The sequence below is a fragment of the Acanthopagrus latus genome, chromosome 19, assembly GCF_904848185.1.
Source record: "Acanthopagrus latus isolate v.2019 chromosome 19, fAcaLat1.1, whole genome shotgun sequence".
NCBI lineage: Eukaryota > Metazoa > Chordata > Actinopteri > Spariformes > Sparidae > Acanthopagrus > Acanthopagrus latus.
This window is the reverse complement of record NC_051057.1, coordinates 5,342,868-5,361,272: the sequence shown is the minus strand read 5'-3', so window position 1 is coordinate 5,361,272 and position 18,405 is coordinate 5,342,868.

Genomic DNA, 18,405 nt, shown 5'->3' with positions numbered 1-18,405 from the left:
ATTAGTGTTCACCATCAGGGCAGAAAGTCAATCCATTCAATTAACTCAAGAGCCTGGTACAACACCACACTGTTAAGAAACTTATAAAGAGGTACAAACGCCAGACTGTCAGTACAACCAAAGACATCGTAAAGGAGAAGACCAACTGCTTTAAGCAACAAAATGTGTCTACCTGGGTTAAGATGGTTGATGGCTGAGTCTCATCAAAAGATTGTCAAATACTGACCCCTAAGGTTGGGGGCTCGCGATGCCAACATAGAATATCAGTCTGATGACTTGGGGATGATCCTTAAATGGCAAATTAAAGAAATATAAAGTTTCGACATATCCATGGTTTACAGAAACATACAAATGCAACGTGTACCCTGGCGACTGTTTTTTTTTTTTTTTTTTTTACACAAATGTCTAAATCAATATTTTGTTCAACATATAAGCAAGGGAAGAAAAAATAAATGAAATAAGTTTTTTTTTCAGCTGTTCGGTGCAGCGGTGTCTACCTAGTAAAACAGAGGGTATTAAAAGCCTGTGAGATAAAGGTTGACGGTCTGTCAGGAGGCTTAAATATCAGGAGTTGACTTTGGAGATTATCTGACACAGTCATTTGCATACAGACACTTCTGACAGAATCGATGATGCACGGAGCGCTCACTCCCTGCCTCTCCCCACCAAAATGTTAGTGAAATTTTCATGAGGGAGGAGACGCTCGTCTTCCACATGAGAGGGAGGTGCCACTTGCTCCGGAGTGATACCATATATGTGCAATAATTGCAGGCAGCGCTTTGACATCGGTAGTAGTTGCTTGATCAAGCTGGCTCACCACTTGCTGCTGATGGTCTTTGATGAATAAAAGAGTGCGCAGACATTTCTTTAATTAATGAAACATCTTTCGAATCTATCTTGTCCTTGATCTTGCATTTCTCCTGATTTCACTGTTAACAGTTTTCAAGGCTGCTGCTTTTACCAGGCTTAAGATCATTCCTGATCAACAGGGATGCCCAAAGGATACCGAGGAAGGATGGGTGTCCATCCATCCCATTTCAACATCTCAGTAACCAGTGCGGTCGGCAGTAGAAGGCTGCGCCAGTTAACGTATCTGTAAACCACTGATATGTTCACATTTGTATGTGACACAGGCAACATGTTGCTCATGGTATGATGTATTGTGACTTTTGAAATGTTGGTAACGTTTGGGTTGGCGCGGGCACAAAAAACACTTGGTTAGGTTTAGGAAAATAAGCTTTGAGTTGAAAGGACTATGTTTTACTCCAGTAAAAACAGTTGTGTTAGTGATGCAAATGATGTCACATAACATAAGTGACGTACTTGCCTACCTTAACTTACTCAGGCAAGATGATTTACATGAATTATACTAACTCTTGACTTACTTTCGCACTCTGGAGGCAAACCTGGTGTCTGGGGTAAAGTCCAGTGTGCGATTCGTCCAACCACCCTTTCAAGTTGGACTTTTCTCGTGCTTTATACTGCTACACTATAGGGTAGCTGTAAGCTGACCAGACTGCTGTATCTGACACACTAGGAGTGAGAATGAGCTGTACCAGAATTGTCATATCAAGTTCACATAACATGCTTTTCATCAGATTTTCATTTCCGGAAGCGTTTGGGGATGTTGGTGGAGCTACAGACGAGAAGGCTGCCAATTAAGTTTGAGACTGTGTTTCAAGATTTGTAAGTGGGAACTTCCAGCCATGTCTGTGGTGACCAAACTGGGTATTTTTAAACATGATGTTTTCCCAACCTTTTTGATGAAATTCAGTCTCTCGTGTAAAGAAAAATAGATGTCATAATCGATCATTTGTAGCTGTTGAAGACGCTCCCTATTAATCCTATCTCCTGTTTTACGGTTCATCAGAATTACTGCTGTAAAATAGCACACGTGGGCTACTGCTGAACTGAAAACACAGTGACATTAAGAGGCACGTGTATGTACCATAAGCCCTTACACGTCATCAGGGGAATGAATGATGCAGGTTCATTTTATTCGGCTGTGAATTCAATTCAAGATACCCTGTGGAGTTTTTGACCACTGCTTTAGCTGGATGGAACAGATTCATTAAAGGCTCAGTGTTATTTGTTTCACGTGTGACCACGGGGGATGCTATCAACATTCCTGCCAATGGCTTCACACTGTTCCTCTGAGCCACAGTAATACATCGACAAAGACAAGGAAAACGGAGGCTTGAATATGTGCGAACGATTGCAAAAAAGAAAAAAAATATATCTTTACAAATGTGTTATGAGGAAGGAAATACAGATCAGGGCTGGATTGGGAGGATAATTCAACTTAACAACAGCCCATGCCAACCGCGGGATTACCTGTGTTTGTTTGTGTTACTCACATAAGTGTTCATTAGCCCTGAACAACCCTGCGACTTTGAAGCGTGTGTGTGTGTGTGTGTGTGTGTGTGTTTTAACTCAGGTCAACCTCTGGGTAAACTCAGCACTCAGCACAGACTCTGGTTCTCTCGTTGTAAAGCTACGCTCGCGAAGTAAAGTACATTTCCCTTCCAGCTCAGTCAAAGGTCAACATGACAGAACACACGGATGCACTGCTGCAGTCAGGTTGATAAACAGGAGTGAAGATAAATCTACTTTTTATGCCCCAAATGTTCGCAAGTATCTCTGAGCTCAGTTCCAGGCAGGTTGTTTTCATATCCCTAGATAGTCTGGCTCTGCACCCCACTCTCTCTTCCAGAGCTTGCTGGCGCTGAGCTAAGTGGTGACTACATTCCCCTTTAAAGCACCTTGACTTGCCTTGTATCTGAATGGTGTTGTATTACAAAAAAAAAAAAAAAACAAACCTTGCCATGCCTTTCAGTCATGACGCTCTGGTAAAGCTCTAAATAAATATTGCGAAAGATTCCATTATGAGGGAGCGTTTCTATTTTAACTGGCAGGGATTTTCTAGCCTTTACGGCACAGGTGTAGCAGCCCTGGAACTCACAGACTCAAAGCAGCTAACATGACTTCACTCAGCCAATTAAATCGGCACATCCTGTCAAGCGGGAGAGGTGAGTGGAAAAAATAAATAAATAAATAAAAAATCTCACAGACTGACAACTGTCTAAGGAATACAAGAGTCAGAGAAGATATATCTCACATGGCTCGCTGTAGAAAGAGGAAAAGTGGATAACAAAAGCACAGCTTTTACTCAAGAATGGACTGTAACATGTTAATATTTCAGACAGGCAGTCCAAAACCAGCACGTTTCATATGTTCTGATCCCGTGGCGATTATCAAAGGAAGCAATAAGAAGCACCAGTCACATACCCACTCAAGTCAAAATTCAGGCACAAAAATATAAGCTTTCCCAAGTATGAACAGAATTACAAGGATATATCGTCCAAGCTACACACATGTAAGAGGCTGACCCTGACACCGTTCCAGCCCGGATCGGATCCTGGCAGGTGAATCTCCAGCTCTGTTTTTTTCTCACTGAACAAGAGACGGCGAGCGTGGGAGTGAAACATGAGACGGAAAGACAGTCCGGTCAGCTGTTACGATGTGTTGAGATTATTTTAAAGCCGGCTGCGACCGGCTAAGATGTGAAATGGAGTTATATAAAAACAGAGCGAAAGGGAAACTCAATATTTTTTTTATTTATTTATTTTTTATTTTAACAGAGGCACATTTTCCAAAACCTCTCTGTTATGTTTTTATCTTGACTCAATATTATTAGACTCAAAATGAGTACAGAACACTTATTAATTATTGAAGTACTTATTCAAAAGTCCTTCAAAGTCAGTTTAATTTGAGAACGGACAATATTGATGATATATGGAACTGTACTTTATTTGACAGTCAGTTGTTTACTACATACAGACGCTGATACAGCCACCCGGCTCCTTCAGTACACTGTACATTGCAGTGAATCAAGATGCAAGTCAGACATTTTGATGTCCCGGACCTACGCTTGAGGAACATCTTTCCTTAATGGACCTCTTTGGATTTTAATTGAATTCCCAGAGTTTGTGCCGTAAAGTTTAAAGCCTCTACGTTATCACCATCCGTGCACATTTCCTGCTTTTTCTTCTACGGAGCGTGATCAACTGTCAGTGGCATTTGTGAGTTTATGTATAAAAACGTGGGAGATGTGACTTGCTGCGGGTGCCTCTGCTAGCATGTTGGGCTTTTCAAGAAACACCGGCCATGTCTTTTGTTCACGTCAATGTCACCTTCCTGCAGAGTCTGTCTCCTTTTGATGCGCTCCATCTTTCTCTCCTCCGTCCGTGCTGCCCATTTCCCTCACACCACGCTGCTCGGCAACTTGCGCTCCGCACGCTGACTGCACATTGCGTTGATGTGCAACGTGCATGGCACCAATCACACGTGATGACAGGCAGGGATCAAACATCGGGATTTAAAAGCAGGCAGGGGGCTGATGGCGGCCGGTGAAGGCAGCGGCTCTGTCTTGTTTTTTTCACTTTCACACATTGCATTTTGAAGTTTTTTAACACGGGCGCCACAATCCTGACCAATCGACCATCTAGACCGCGAGGGAAGTCTCCCCGTGTGCCCCGTGGGCTGTCCAGCCTGTTAAGGATACACACAATCAGTCCTGGCGGGTAAAACTTAAACGCTTAATGTAAATGTTAAGCACAGACTAGCAGAGGGCACCTTCAATTAAGGCGTGGAATACCGTTATTGATTGGAAATATTGGAAATTTAAAGAGAGCAGGTACAAAAGAGAATTAGAGGAGTGTATTCACATCAGGGGAGAAACGTCTGAATATGATTTAATCGGTCTTATTATGTTACGGCACCTCCCATTTCAAATAAATTAAGTCTAGTCGTTACAAAAAAATGACGTGGCTTCAAGGTTCCATCACCAAGAAGCATTACACTGACACAGACTGCAAATAAATTGGGAGAATTGCAAGAGAATGCAAGAATTGAAAATAACTGAATAAAACATCAATTTTTCTGTGAGCTTTTAGTATCCAAACTTTCTAAATCAAAGCAGCAGAGTTTAGATAATCTGACTAGAATGCACTCCAAAACTTCAGGAGGGATGAAATAGAGGACCCCTCATTTCACATAATAAATTCCGGCCCTTGTTTGTAAAGCAGAGCTCGCGCTATAAAGTTTGAAGCCTGATGTATGATGGGATGCCTGACACTTGTTTTAACCTCAGCGACAAGATCAGCTTGACTTCATTGTTTCCTTCTGAAGTGTCCTGATCAGCGAAGGCAGCGCCGTGCAGCACAGCGATGTGCCGTCTTGATCCGGGCACCCTGTCACACAGTTGAAATGAGTAGTCATCTGTACGTCTCCTTTTACTACAAAAAAACATGAGGGCACCATTTAGCTCAGTTGGTAGAGTGGCCGTCCCATATACAGAGGCTGTGTCCTCGCTGCAGAGTCCCAGCCTGGGGCCCTTTGGTGCGTGTTGCTTTCCTGTCATATCTCCATCTGTCCTGTCAATAAAGGCCCAAAAAGTTTAAAAAAAAAAAAACAAAATCAAAAACCAAAACACATAAATATAGCACCTGCTGGATAGAGGGAGGTCGGCATGGTGCCAGTATGAAAACACACCGTCTCTGACTGCTGTTGGCTGTTTTTTTTCTGTCACTTACAACACAGTGATGCATTAAGAAGTACAAATGTAGGAAGAAAGGCTTCATATCTTCGCAACTCACAACTACTGGGCAGATATTGGGACATATCACCATTATCCAGGGGTTACACGATTTCGATGTTGCACTCATTTATATCGATCAGTAAATCATTTGCAGCGTTTCCGTCCACTGATGAGTGTGTTTCAAGTGTGGCCTGTTGCCCTGTCTTTGACATTTGCTGGGGTATGTAATCTTAACAATAGCTCAGCAATCAGTGCAAAAAAAAAAGAAAAAAAAATCTCCAAAAATGTAATTGTGACCTGAAAATTGAAATGTTGAACCGAATCAGGGATTTTGAGTTTTGTCGGTATTTATCAAAATTTATAGCCGATAAAAAAAAAGCAAAAATGATTGGACCAAACTGTTTTAATTGTCTCACCGAGCTCAGTGTCTACACACTCTGACAACACTTCTTCTCTGCGTTCTCACAGCATCTCTCTGGGACAGCAAATCACCTTCGCTCGCCATCTGAATAGATAAAACATCGATTATAAAAATGATCATCAACGGTAAATACATGTCACCACTCTGCCTTATCATGCCCCGCCACTGCTTCCGTGTGTTCCGCCTCGACGCTGTTAAAAATTGAAACCCCGGTCATGTATTTATTTTTTGGTGTTTACCCGCTGATTTCAGTGAAACGCTGATCCAAAGGAGAGAGGGAAATAAACCACTGATACGTTGAGGAAAGATAACCCCCGAGGACCTTAAATCCATCAGCTGAACCCACACAGCCGGCACATTTTTACCTGTTAAATGTCTGTGTATGTTTGATGTTATTCACAGCACATTTCAGAAAGAAATAACTACATAAGCTGACATCAGTGGTGAAGTTTATATCGAGGGTACCAGTTACATAAGCAAGCTCTCTCTCTCTCTCTCTCTCTGTATATATATATATATATATATATATATATATATATATATATATATATATATATATATATATATATATATATATATAAATATATATATATATAGCTATGTAAAAGGTAGAAAGCCATCTTTGTCAGCTGTACTCTGCATGTCTCCTCATCTTCACTTTCATCTTGACGTGTTTTATGTCCGTCTGTTAATTAATTGAAATTGATTAATTAGTTTGTTTTTCTCACTTTTCTCTCTCCTCTTATCCTCGTGAGACGTTTCTCTGGTCATCATTAAAAATAACAAGTTCTTCAGTGTTCTGCCCGGGTAAATAAAGACAGAGGGAAAATTAATAAAGATAAACATTTTTATTTTTTGACGGTGCACAGAGACATCACCTGCTCTGTCATCAACTTGTTTGATCACTACACTATTATCCATTCATTATTTCTTAAGTTTGACGAGATGTCAGAGAGAAACAGCATGAAGTTCACGTAGATATTCTTTTACTAGTTAGAGCTGTTGTTAGTCTGATTAGTTGCCTCCGTTGGTATGACTGTGACTGTGAAGCTCTGGTGGGGTCTGATGTTTTGCAGTGCTCACCTATTCGTTGGCTATCCTGGTTGTCCAGTGGACTACATGGGTGTTTGGACAGAGACAGCCAGGAACAATATCCACCTTGTTCTCCAGCGGACTAGCAAGGCCATTGAAATCTGTGCTAGATTTATTTTTTGAGGGAAGAAAGCGCACCATGGAGCTGTTGAGGGTTTTATATATTATATGAAATGGAAGCGTTGTTGTCATTGTGGAGAAAAAAAACGGCTTAATAGAGTTAGAGGTTGGGCGTTTCTCGCAAGAAAAGCAGCGGCATCCAAAGTAGCGCAGACCTTTGAGCTTTGAACTGACTCCATTCAGGATGAAGACTTGAGTTATCAGCTCATCTTATGGGGACCATCATTGTATGCACGTTATTCCATCGCAATCAACATCCTCTCGTGAGTGTTGGACTGACAGTTCCTATTGTGACCTTGGAATATTTTTCTTGGCTGTTTGGTCTGTTATCCACCTATAGAAAGTTGACTGTATAGGCTGATTCCAGAGCCTTCAGATTTTTAGGGCAATAAACAGGGATTTATTAAGTCCATTACTGAAGGCAGCAGCATTTCTGAAAACTAATGCTAGTTAATAATTAAGAAGACCCTGATAAGATATTGATAGAATTCATACGAATATTAGTCTTATCAAATATAACACAAATATGTATTGTTAGATTATAGGTCATTTATAAGCACTTAAGAAACTAGTTAACACTTGAGAACGTTAACAAGAGCCTCATGACTTTTTTTATTTCAGTGTTTCCCACACATTAATTTATTTGTGGCGGTCGGCCACCATATCAGCATTTGCCACCATGCATTGATTCTTCTATTTTTGGAGCTGCGTGTGTTCTCACTCACTCAAGACAGCAGACCTGTCAGTGAATAGCATGATGTTACATACTCCACTACAGTGGATGGGGGTGTGGTTTTTATTCCACCGGTAAAACCAACGAAGAAGAGGAGGACCGTTGACTGCAGTTGCCTTGACCGTAACTTCCTCTGCAAAGAACACCGCTGGCCTCATTGTCGACATTATCCCGGCCAAGTTGTGTAACTACATCATCATGTGATGCACTGAGGCAGGGCCGGCTCAAGGCATAAGCGAACTAAGCAGCAGGGGAACCCAAATCATTTATCAACATAATAAATGAATTAAACAAGTGACATAAATGAATGAATTAATTAATAAGTCAATTCATTTGTGTCAATAATTGCACAGGTGACTCAGCAGTGGTGGGAGGGGGGCCCCAAATCAAATTCTGCTTAGGGCCCCCAAAAGGCTTGGGCCTGCACTGCACTGGGGACTTTCCCAAAACCTAATATTTGAAAATTGCCTCTGTACTAATAATAAAAGCTTTACAACCACCACAAAATGACTCATTTTACTGTTAAAATTTGAGCAGTTTAGTCCAATATAATTTGGAGAGTCTAGAAGAGCCGCCCGGAAGTTAGCCGTTGGCAGAAGTCTCGAGTGCGCGTGCTCTACAGCGCCCCAGCCGGACAGCCACCACCACAGTTAGAGTCTGATTCTGTGGGAGACACATATAGTACTCACTTTATTTTGACAATGTGTGAGTGGACCTGACGTGAAAAAAAATGAGACTCAAGTGACGCTTGACCTCAGTGTAGAAGCCTGGCTACAGCCCTGCTTGGAGAGGGCCGCGCATATGAAAAGTCGAACCAGTAAACAATGAAAATTAACGCTAAAAATGCCGGCTTTTAAGAGTATTGGAAGGGGTAAAAAGTGATTCAGGAGATATTGTTGAGTCTCATTCGCAGGTTGTCACACTCTTTTTTCTTTATTTTTTTTACATCACATCTGCCGGACTGACTCTACGCAGTCTGACTCAGCACGACAGGGAATCTGTATTTCCACCAAAGGTGTGTCTTACACCAATGACGTGCTTGTCTCAATCCCCACAGCACTATTAATGCTAACAAAGTCAGTTCTGCTAATTCATTCAAACACTTTTCATTTCCTGTATCTTCTTAACAATAAAAGCCGCCTGTTATTTACCTATTATAACTTTCATTATGAAGCAGCATTACAGGAAACATTGTGTAAAACAAAACCAGATGAGAGAAAACTAAAGAGATTCAGTTAAAAGCTACAAAAGCACTGAGAGCAGAACATGATGACTTTTAAAAACCTCTCTCTCTCTCTCGGGTTTTGCCGCTCAGATGCGAGCCGAGTAATCGATTCGAGGGGGAGACGGGTTCTTGTTACAGGTTGGCGGCAGCTGCGAGACGTCACGGCGGAATATGTTTATGGTAAATTACGCTGCGTCGTGCCAAAAGAACATTTCACAGAGAGCCGTGCGACCTCTGAACCTGCATGCGGCTCGCAGACAACACAGTGCGAAAAAGAAAAAAAAAAAAAAAGATGAGCCGCATAAGCAATAATTGGACGCTGCATGATGACAGACTGTGTTCAAGGGTCACATACACAATATTCAACCCAGCTGCCAGAATAATTGTTCGCAGTGTACTTTTTTGTGCATGCCACGGATATGTTGTAGCCTGACGTTTCCCCTAGGGTCATTTTTTCTACTTTATGTTGTGACAGCTGCGTGCATCTGGTCTGTTTACATGCAAAAACACTGTCAGCGCAGGCACAGCTGGAAACTGTAACCGCTCGCCGGCCCCCTTTGCCTCGCTCCATCAACACTCCCCTCCACTTCCAGATATGCAAGTCTGTTAATGAACAACCTATGTGAGCCCGATATCACATGTATTTACAGAATTCTCAATATGGCATGTGTAAATTGTAGCACGGTCAACAATTTCATTGTGATAACTCCCTGGATTCTGCCTTTTTTTGGGCCACATGTGTCTCTCAGCCTTTTGCCAGTGCGAGCTGTTAAGAGGCGAGGCTAGCTGTCGCAGCGGATCAATGAATCATCAAAGGGAAACCGAGTGAGTTAACGATCATTTCCCAAGGCCTCTGCGTTCTGTGCTTTTAGACATCACGGTGACATGCCGGGATGTCACCGGTGCCCCAGATACATGTCGCACTTGTTTTCATGAGTCATGCCCGGAGGACGAGTTAAAAAAGCATGTCAGGGAGGAAAAGGGGTTTGAGTGAGAGCGGGATCGTAGGCATTATCAGTCACCTCTGCCTTAGACTGACGTTCAAAATGACATTTTTATAACAGAAATTACACATGTTGGTGTATTTAAGCGGGATTATAATCACCGGGCTCTCCTCAGTTATTGCAGCTCACCAGAGTGACGTTAGGTTGGCTGTTCTGTGTACAGACGACTTTCACATCTAGTAATAGCTCTCATTTGGAGGCGGCATCTCTCGTGAGAGGCTCCACACAGGAACAACTGTGACATGTGTCGCAAGTCCTTATGTAAAACTTTGGCTTTTTGGAGTGTCGAGTCCTGGTTCCTGCTCTCTTTGGAGAGACTGGGGGATTTTTTTTTTTTTTTAAAGAACGATGAAAAGCCCACTTCACAGCTTATCCCGGCTGCAGAAAGGAAGACTTATCTTTTCAGTAAAGATTCCAAATTATGAAAGGCAGAACCTCGCTGGCAGATGTGCTTTGCTTTCATCAAGCTGACTCCTATTTGCCTGGGGTTTATCTGCCGGCAGATATCCACGATGTGACAGAAATACATTTTACAACTGTAACGACAAACGGGCCAAATCCCGTGACGGAGTAACATTCAGCAGTCCTTGGTAGATGGTGCGCGGACTGCAAAGTTGCATATTAGAGTCAGAGTGAGATAACACTGAGCCCCACTTTATCATAAACCGAAAACAAACACCGCGCCGCTGTTAATTCTTTCCGAAGGCGCCGGGAATTCGGAGAGTCAGGCGGCTGACCCATCGAGCTTCCAGTTGATCTTTTTATACCTTTCTCTGGATGAGCATTCAAGACAAGAATGTGGTTCATCTTGCATCAGGGACCAGATGACACCCAAACTGTAACTAATGCCTCTAAGCTTACTGTGCAAGAAACTCATTCTGTTTGCCAAGCCGTACAGAATCAATGTCTGTGCAATCACAGAAGCATGGATGCAGCCGCACGATGCGCCGCTCTGATGTGCGCTGGGACCAGCTTGTGTTAATGCAGAATATATTTACCCAAGTGCACGTGACAGTCGGGGCCCCAACGTGATCAGTGTCATACATCCATATAGCACCAGGACACAAACATAAAGTAAGCAGGGTTTCGGAGCTCAAATTAGTTTCTTAATTAGCTTACATTTGTACTTGTAATGGATGTTTGTGACATGTCTACATGTTTACACGTCCTCCGTGTGGATATGAGCTGCGATCAGTTAGACTAATTTTTTTTTTTTTTTTTTTTTTCCCTCCATGGTGATTAGAAAGACAAAAATAGGCACAATTTTTCATGCAGAACAGACTCTTCCTGCTTTCGTCTTGTAACAATGTATGATTTTATCTTTCATCCTCAGATGGGAAGCACTGGTACATTTCAGACCAGTCATCAGGATCAGATTTTAGCATAATTGGCGTAATAAATGTTTGAGCATGTTAAAAACAGTGTGATTCTGCAGTGTGCTGACTACACCTGACCATTCTACTTGGGACTGCGTTGTCAGCGAGGCAGGAAGGCTGCCGAGCCAGTGACCACAGCTCCAGCCTGCGGTTCAGCATGGTTAGCCTGACAACACTGGAACATTTTTAACGAGACCCCGGAACAAAATCTAGCCTTTTTTATGAAGCCCAAAATTCAAATCAAGCCAGCAGATTATCATTTACTGTGTGTAAGCCAAACCAGACCTTCAGTACAGTGCTGTCAACAATACATTGCCAGCATTCAGCATGGCCATTTGGTTGTACAGTTTATCAAAATAAAAATATTAAATTTTAAATATAAATGTTATATATGATAAGACTCCACTGATATATATTCATATTGGTTTGATAATATATAACAAGATATATAAAAATATGTTTTAAAAAAAAAACAAAATTGTAATAAATACTAACATGGCCAGTATTCAATAAATTTGATATTTACAATATTCATAAGGTAATAATACAACTATTTTTTTTTTTTCATATGCAAGTAAACAAGCTGTTCTCAGAGGAAAATAAGGTCCCAGAACACTCTTTGAAGCTAGAAAGGTGGCAGGGTCCGCCACATATAAACACACAGTATAAATTGTGTTGTCCTTTAAAGTTGTTTACTCAGTAATGAAAATAAACATGGATTTCAGCCAATGACTATCTTTCTCTTCTCATTAATATTTCTTCACTAAAACTACAGACTGCTCCTTTAACAGGCATCAATACTGATAACCTTCTGGAACGTTAATCAATCAGACGTTTCTTTTCATACTGCAAAAACACACACAGACATCCAAGCAATACAAAAAAACGGGAACTGCGGAAGCAAATACATTAATAAAACCCTGTCGTAAACAAAAATACTCGAAAAAAAACGCTATGATTGACAAGATACACACAGTTGGGTCAAAATGTCTGAGACCGCCAGTCAGAACGACCTCCACCCTGCAGCCCATCCTGATCATAACACCACCCTCTCCACCATAAGCCACAACAACAGCTCAACAAAAAAAAATATTATATTAATGAACCAAACATTCGAATGTGAGGCGATCGAGGGTCAGCATTTATGTCGTCATGCTGTAAAATGTCACAGAAGAAGACCTCAGTCCACCGATGGAGCACAGCGGCAGACTCACTTTTCAATCTATTCACTGAGAGCCCGTTGCACTTTCTCTTCCTCATGCATGACAGATAAATATTGGATGCGCGTCTGCAAGTAGACAGCCACATCTATATGCACACGCTGACGCACACACAATGTAGCCGTGTCTCCAGGCACTTTAGGTGTTAAGAGAATATCAGGGCATCGGAACAGCCTCGCTCTGCCTCTCCTCTGCCTGATCTTCTCCTCAGACCTCCTGCCTCTTGATGGTTCTCAAGTTCTCTCATGCCTGTCTGCTCTCCTCGTGACCTTTTCAAAGTTATACATACAAAATGAGATTCTTTCCCTTCAGGAATGTACCATTTGAGAGCAATCCCATAACTTAGAAGACACTTTCGAGCGCTGCGAGGATTTTCAAATGCCCATTGAGACGTACTGTGCATGATTTCTCGCCACCCCCCCACGTCCCCCTTCTCATTCTTCTCCCTCGCTGTTTTTTTTTTTTTTTTTTTCATAGTCATTCCACACTTCAGCTCTCACTCTACATCTAATATTGGGCCAAGATTTCAATTTGTTGTTTGACCTTTTCCCAGCTACATTCTTGGGGAGAGTGCAAATAGCGTTGTGCTCCCAGGACTTTAATTCTGGGCGCCGAGCTTCGCTGGAGGAAAAGTCCATCTCAATTCTTCAAACTAATATATCCTATCAATAGCGCCGTATCTTTTGATGCCTTGGAAATATAGCTGTTATTTACAGGTATTAGATACTCGCCCACACAACATTAACTTTCAAGCGGTGTAATGCATCTCCTCTGCCACCTCGCCCAGACGCATAATGGCATTCTGACTGTTTTACATGACCAATGCTATTTTCATTGTGCCAGTGCAACTCGTATCATAAATAAGCTTGTTAATTTTATTTTTTTTTTTCGCCCCGCTGTTTGTGATGACAAATCACCCGCCGTGTAAACATTGTCAACAGATGGCAAAATTACTCAAGCGAGGGTGTGCCTGATACTTCTGGGAGGTGTAATGGCGGGGCTGTGTCTGGCAATGGGATGCTAAGTGATGCAGGGCTCCATTCTTCTTAGCTCAGCTCCCGGCAAACGGCTTCATACATCAAACCGACGCACCACCTCAGACAGATGCGTGCCGAGGAGAAGACGGAACGCATGCTACTATTACCTCAGACGGATCTCGCCAAAACAAAGCGCACAATGGATTTTCCACAATCCCCCCCCCCCCGGAGCTTGACAGGCCTCTGCAATAACAGTACCCCCCAGTAGGACAGTGTGTGTGTGTGTGTGTGTGTGTGTGTGTGTGTGTGTGTGTGTGTGTGTAGATGTGATTAAGAGGATGTGTATCCCTCCCGTCTTCACCGTATGTGCTCGGTTTGATCAAATTCCATTCATTTCCTGTCGGATACATAAACTCGTCACCGGCAATTATCCGCTTTTGTTGTGAAATGCAAGTTACAGCACAGTCCACATTGTGGAAAAAGGGGTCACGGTTGTTTGCACAAAAGTTCATCCAAACCACTCTGCTCTCCTGTTCCTCCTGCGCCCATCTGAGAGAAAGAGATCAAAAGGGACAAAGGACCTGATACTCAGATTTTTGTGAATATGGCTTTCAACGTCAATAGGCTCATTGTGTCTGCCGAGATGCAATTACGCCGCCTGTTTTTTGCACTTCCTCGCCCTGTTTCCTCCCCAGCTGAATGGCGATGTTGTGATAGCAGGAGGCACGAGGTGAGAAGGTGCAGGCCGGGGTGCACTGGGTCTTTGCTGCATTAGGGGAAAATCCGCGCTGCAAAAGTGAGCCGAGGGACGCTGTGTCACTGCGCCGTCAAAAGTTGCACGATAGCGAAGGTCGGAAATCCTCGGGTCGGACCGTGGTGGTGAATTTGAAAGGAAATGGCCGCGGCGAAATGTTTTACAGCGGGATTCATTGTTCACATTTCAATAAAACACGTTCCTTTGTGAAACCCAAAAAAACACCTCAGGCGCAAGAATAAAATAATAATAAAATAAATAATTGATGTTTCTGCAAACTACTAATACATTCACATTTGAACGTGTCGCATGTTACCGACAACAACAAGCCAAGACGTGATGTGACAACGAGACCTGCCACATCATGTATATGTTAAAGGTTTGCGGCGCGACATTCATGACAGCTGGCAGACGGAACAGTGTCGGAGTGATGTGACATAACTGGCAAGCCAGTGACCGCAGTTCATGACCTCAGGGCAGTTTTTTTTAAAGGCAAATAATCAAAATACCTATTTAGTAATGTAAAGTGAAAGTGCATACATCCAAACAAGATTATATATAATTGTATGGTTTTATACTTAAAAGGGTTACTCTATTCAGCCATTTTCATATTTCAGGTTTGAGATAAATAACTTTTTCCATTCAGATAACAAGTTCCAATGGGCTCAACATTCCTGACTGCAGTGTGCTATATTCAACCAATATGTTGTAACATTTATGTTGCTGTATATACATGAATATTCCCTGCCTCTCTGAAAAGACTCTGCCATTGAACTCGGTGTCAGGGGTCTCGGTGCCGATGACGCATATTCTATCCTCCTCCTCCTCCCCCTCCTTTCTTCTCTGCTGCAGCTCTGTGTTTTCTCTCGTGTTTTCTTTCGAGTTGAGCAGCTTTCCTGCACACATCACAGTTCGCAACGTTTTAATTTACAGCTGTAAAGTGAAACTGACCCCTTTATATCCACCCAATTGACGCTTGAATCAATCTACAAAGGGGGAACGTAGTATTGGTATTTATGGATCGATCCGCCCACCCCCAGTGTCCTTTGGAACCACAGATAACTCCCAGTGTCTAATGGTTACTTGGTTACTGTCCGTGCAGGGCATGGTGTGGCCTTAACATACTGGAGATGGAGAGTAACTATGTGGCGGTTCAGATGCACAGATTGTGACGTGGTGTGTTAGATCTATGTAGAGGCATTGTATTAATTCAGCTGTAAACCCTGTAAGCCTGATTAAAAGAAGACTGAAGAAAAGAAGAAAAGACTTTTCCATCCGGTCAAACAAATAAAGCGCATACATCCACCAAAGCTTAACGGTCCCCTTTATTAAAATCAAACCTGATCAAATATCCAACTCGCCCTTTATCACTCAGCATTTGCATCCACCCATAACTTCTGGGATTTGCACCAAACTGCTCTCAATCATAGATACAAGCTCTCATACTAAGCATGAGTTGTTTTTTCTTTCTTCAAAATCCATGCATCATTGAGTAATTAATGACAATGTCTAAAGAACACCCTACCTCACAATGTTAAAGAAAGACAGAACATTATCTTTTTTTTTTTTTAATCTGACCCTTCATCCGGATCCGTAACAGTTAATGGGGTCTATTCTGGGTCTCGACCCCTCCTTCCTCCATTGTGTAATCCTCTGACAGATCAACCAACCAACAAACAAAAGATAAAAACATGGTAGAGCTTACTGGTAAAGCTTACGTGGTAGCGGTAACCATCAATAGGACATAGACCGCAGTGGAATGTCTGCCGTGATATCTTTTTTAATCCATCACTATGTGTGTTTTAATTCTTCACATTCACACCCGACACACACAAGGAACCATCGGGAACGACAGTTCTAGGAAATGTTTGGAAAAGGGCAGGCACTCTCAAGAATCACTTGCCAGGTGATTGGACAAACCGTCTGCCCATCTTCATCTAATCCTGACTTAAGCCAGTTGGGAGAGGAGCTAAAGCAACCATGTCATCAAGAAAAAAGGCTTCGATGCCGTTCTTTGCTCTAATTTCAATGAGATATAATCTGTCGTTCTCATATAACTGACGCTGTAGCGGCAGATATTCAAAACTCTTGAGGGTTTTCATTGTTTGTGGTCATCGTCACACCTAAACCAGACCCAAATTGGCCAGTTCTTCTCAGAGGATGTGTTTGGCCACATGCACATAGCATGAAGCTCGGAGAGATGGATTCACGAGATCACAACATCTCACAATGAAAATAATTACACTTTAGGCCGTGCCGGTTATCTGCTCTTTAATTTTACATGACTTGCTTCTGATTAGCAGCTCGATTCACACTGACATACAACCCATTGTCGGTAAATGAATTCTTAGGGTCCATTGGTTTGGACTGATCAACACTGTCCACCGCTTTGCTGTCTTTTCTGTTTCCACCCACGTAATCCCTTCTAGTAATGAAGGTCTTAAAGTCTCAAGCAGCACGCACATCCCTGACTACCATTTATTTGAGCTCTCCTCCGGATCAATAAGCCGGTATGCGCCGGACAGATAAAGTTGGTTTTCGATGCAGGGAGGAAGTGCGCGTGATTCTAAAATCTCAGCACAAATGCTAATCAAAACGTTGATTTGAAAAGGAACTGAAGGCAGGAGGTGGAGCAGTGACACACACAGCCAGTGACTGAGCATTATATTAATTCGCTATGCTAATCCTTTCAGCAACGCAGCTGGAGTCCAACTAAGAAGAAGAGATACGGCTCAATTCTCAGGTTCAGGTTATTTTAAGACATGAGAGACTTCATTTTCAAAGGAAATATAAAATGAGAACGAAAAGGTTGGGGCCTGAATTGAAACATAATCAGGTATACTCCACAACAGTAATTATCTTTTTTTTTAGTTTCTTACAGCAGTAGAGGTGTGCTTTGCTTCCATCTACTTGCAGATGTGTATCTCCTCTTATCTTGTTCATGCAAACATTTGATTATCCGGCTTTTCTAGTGGGGGCCTGCCACATTTTATTATTTCATCATTCAGCGGAGAGTGGTAAACACCGCTGCATGAATGATGATCAAATATCTGCGGAGGAGCCGTTTTGTCCTCTCAGCCATCCAAACGCATAGCATCCGATTATTAGGAATCGTGCACGGAGACAGAAAACAGTTAAAACTCCGGGGACGAATAATAAATCTCTTTTGCTTTTAGACACCAGTTACACCACAGACCAGTACCAATCACAAAAGTTCCTCCTATAATTTAGCACATTCGTCTCGTCTGATTCCTGTTCGCAGGTAATGATAAAAAGGTCTCGATGAGGGATGTCATAAACAGAAAGCAATTCTGAAAGCGCAGCCCTCTGGAGAACTTGACAATTCTAGTTGGAGCCTGCCAGAGTCACCCATCAAATCTGTGAGGATGACTGAGAATTGGGGCCATGAATTGACTGTCTAGCAGCGCCAGTTTAAATATGTAGCAGTAAATATGGATGGTCCCGACTGATGGTTGGGTTACTTGCTGAAGAAAACAGCACAGCACGAGGCAAACAGAATGTTACATACAAGCAGTACTTGTAGCAACATCCAGAATGTGTAAATCAGTGTATGTCATGGCATTGTGCTGGAAAATTAGCGCTCTTGCCTGAATGGCGTGTTCTCATCGCAGCTGATTGAAACTGCGATAAACACCTGCGATTCTGCATTAATGTCAATTGTATACATTGACATTGAAGGCAAAAACCTGATGTTAGTGGGTGCTAGCGTTTTTTTTTTTTTGTTTGTTTGTTTTGTTTTGTTTATTCCATTCTGTGAGGGAAACTCATTTAAGGTGATTCCACACTAAAAATACCATGATTGTGAGTACTGTATTCCATATCAGCACTTGAATCCCCCACACTGGACATGAACCGAATTCTTA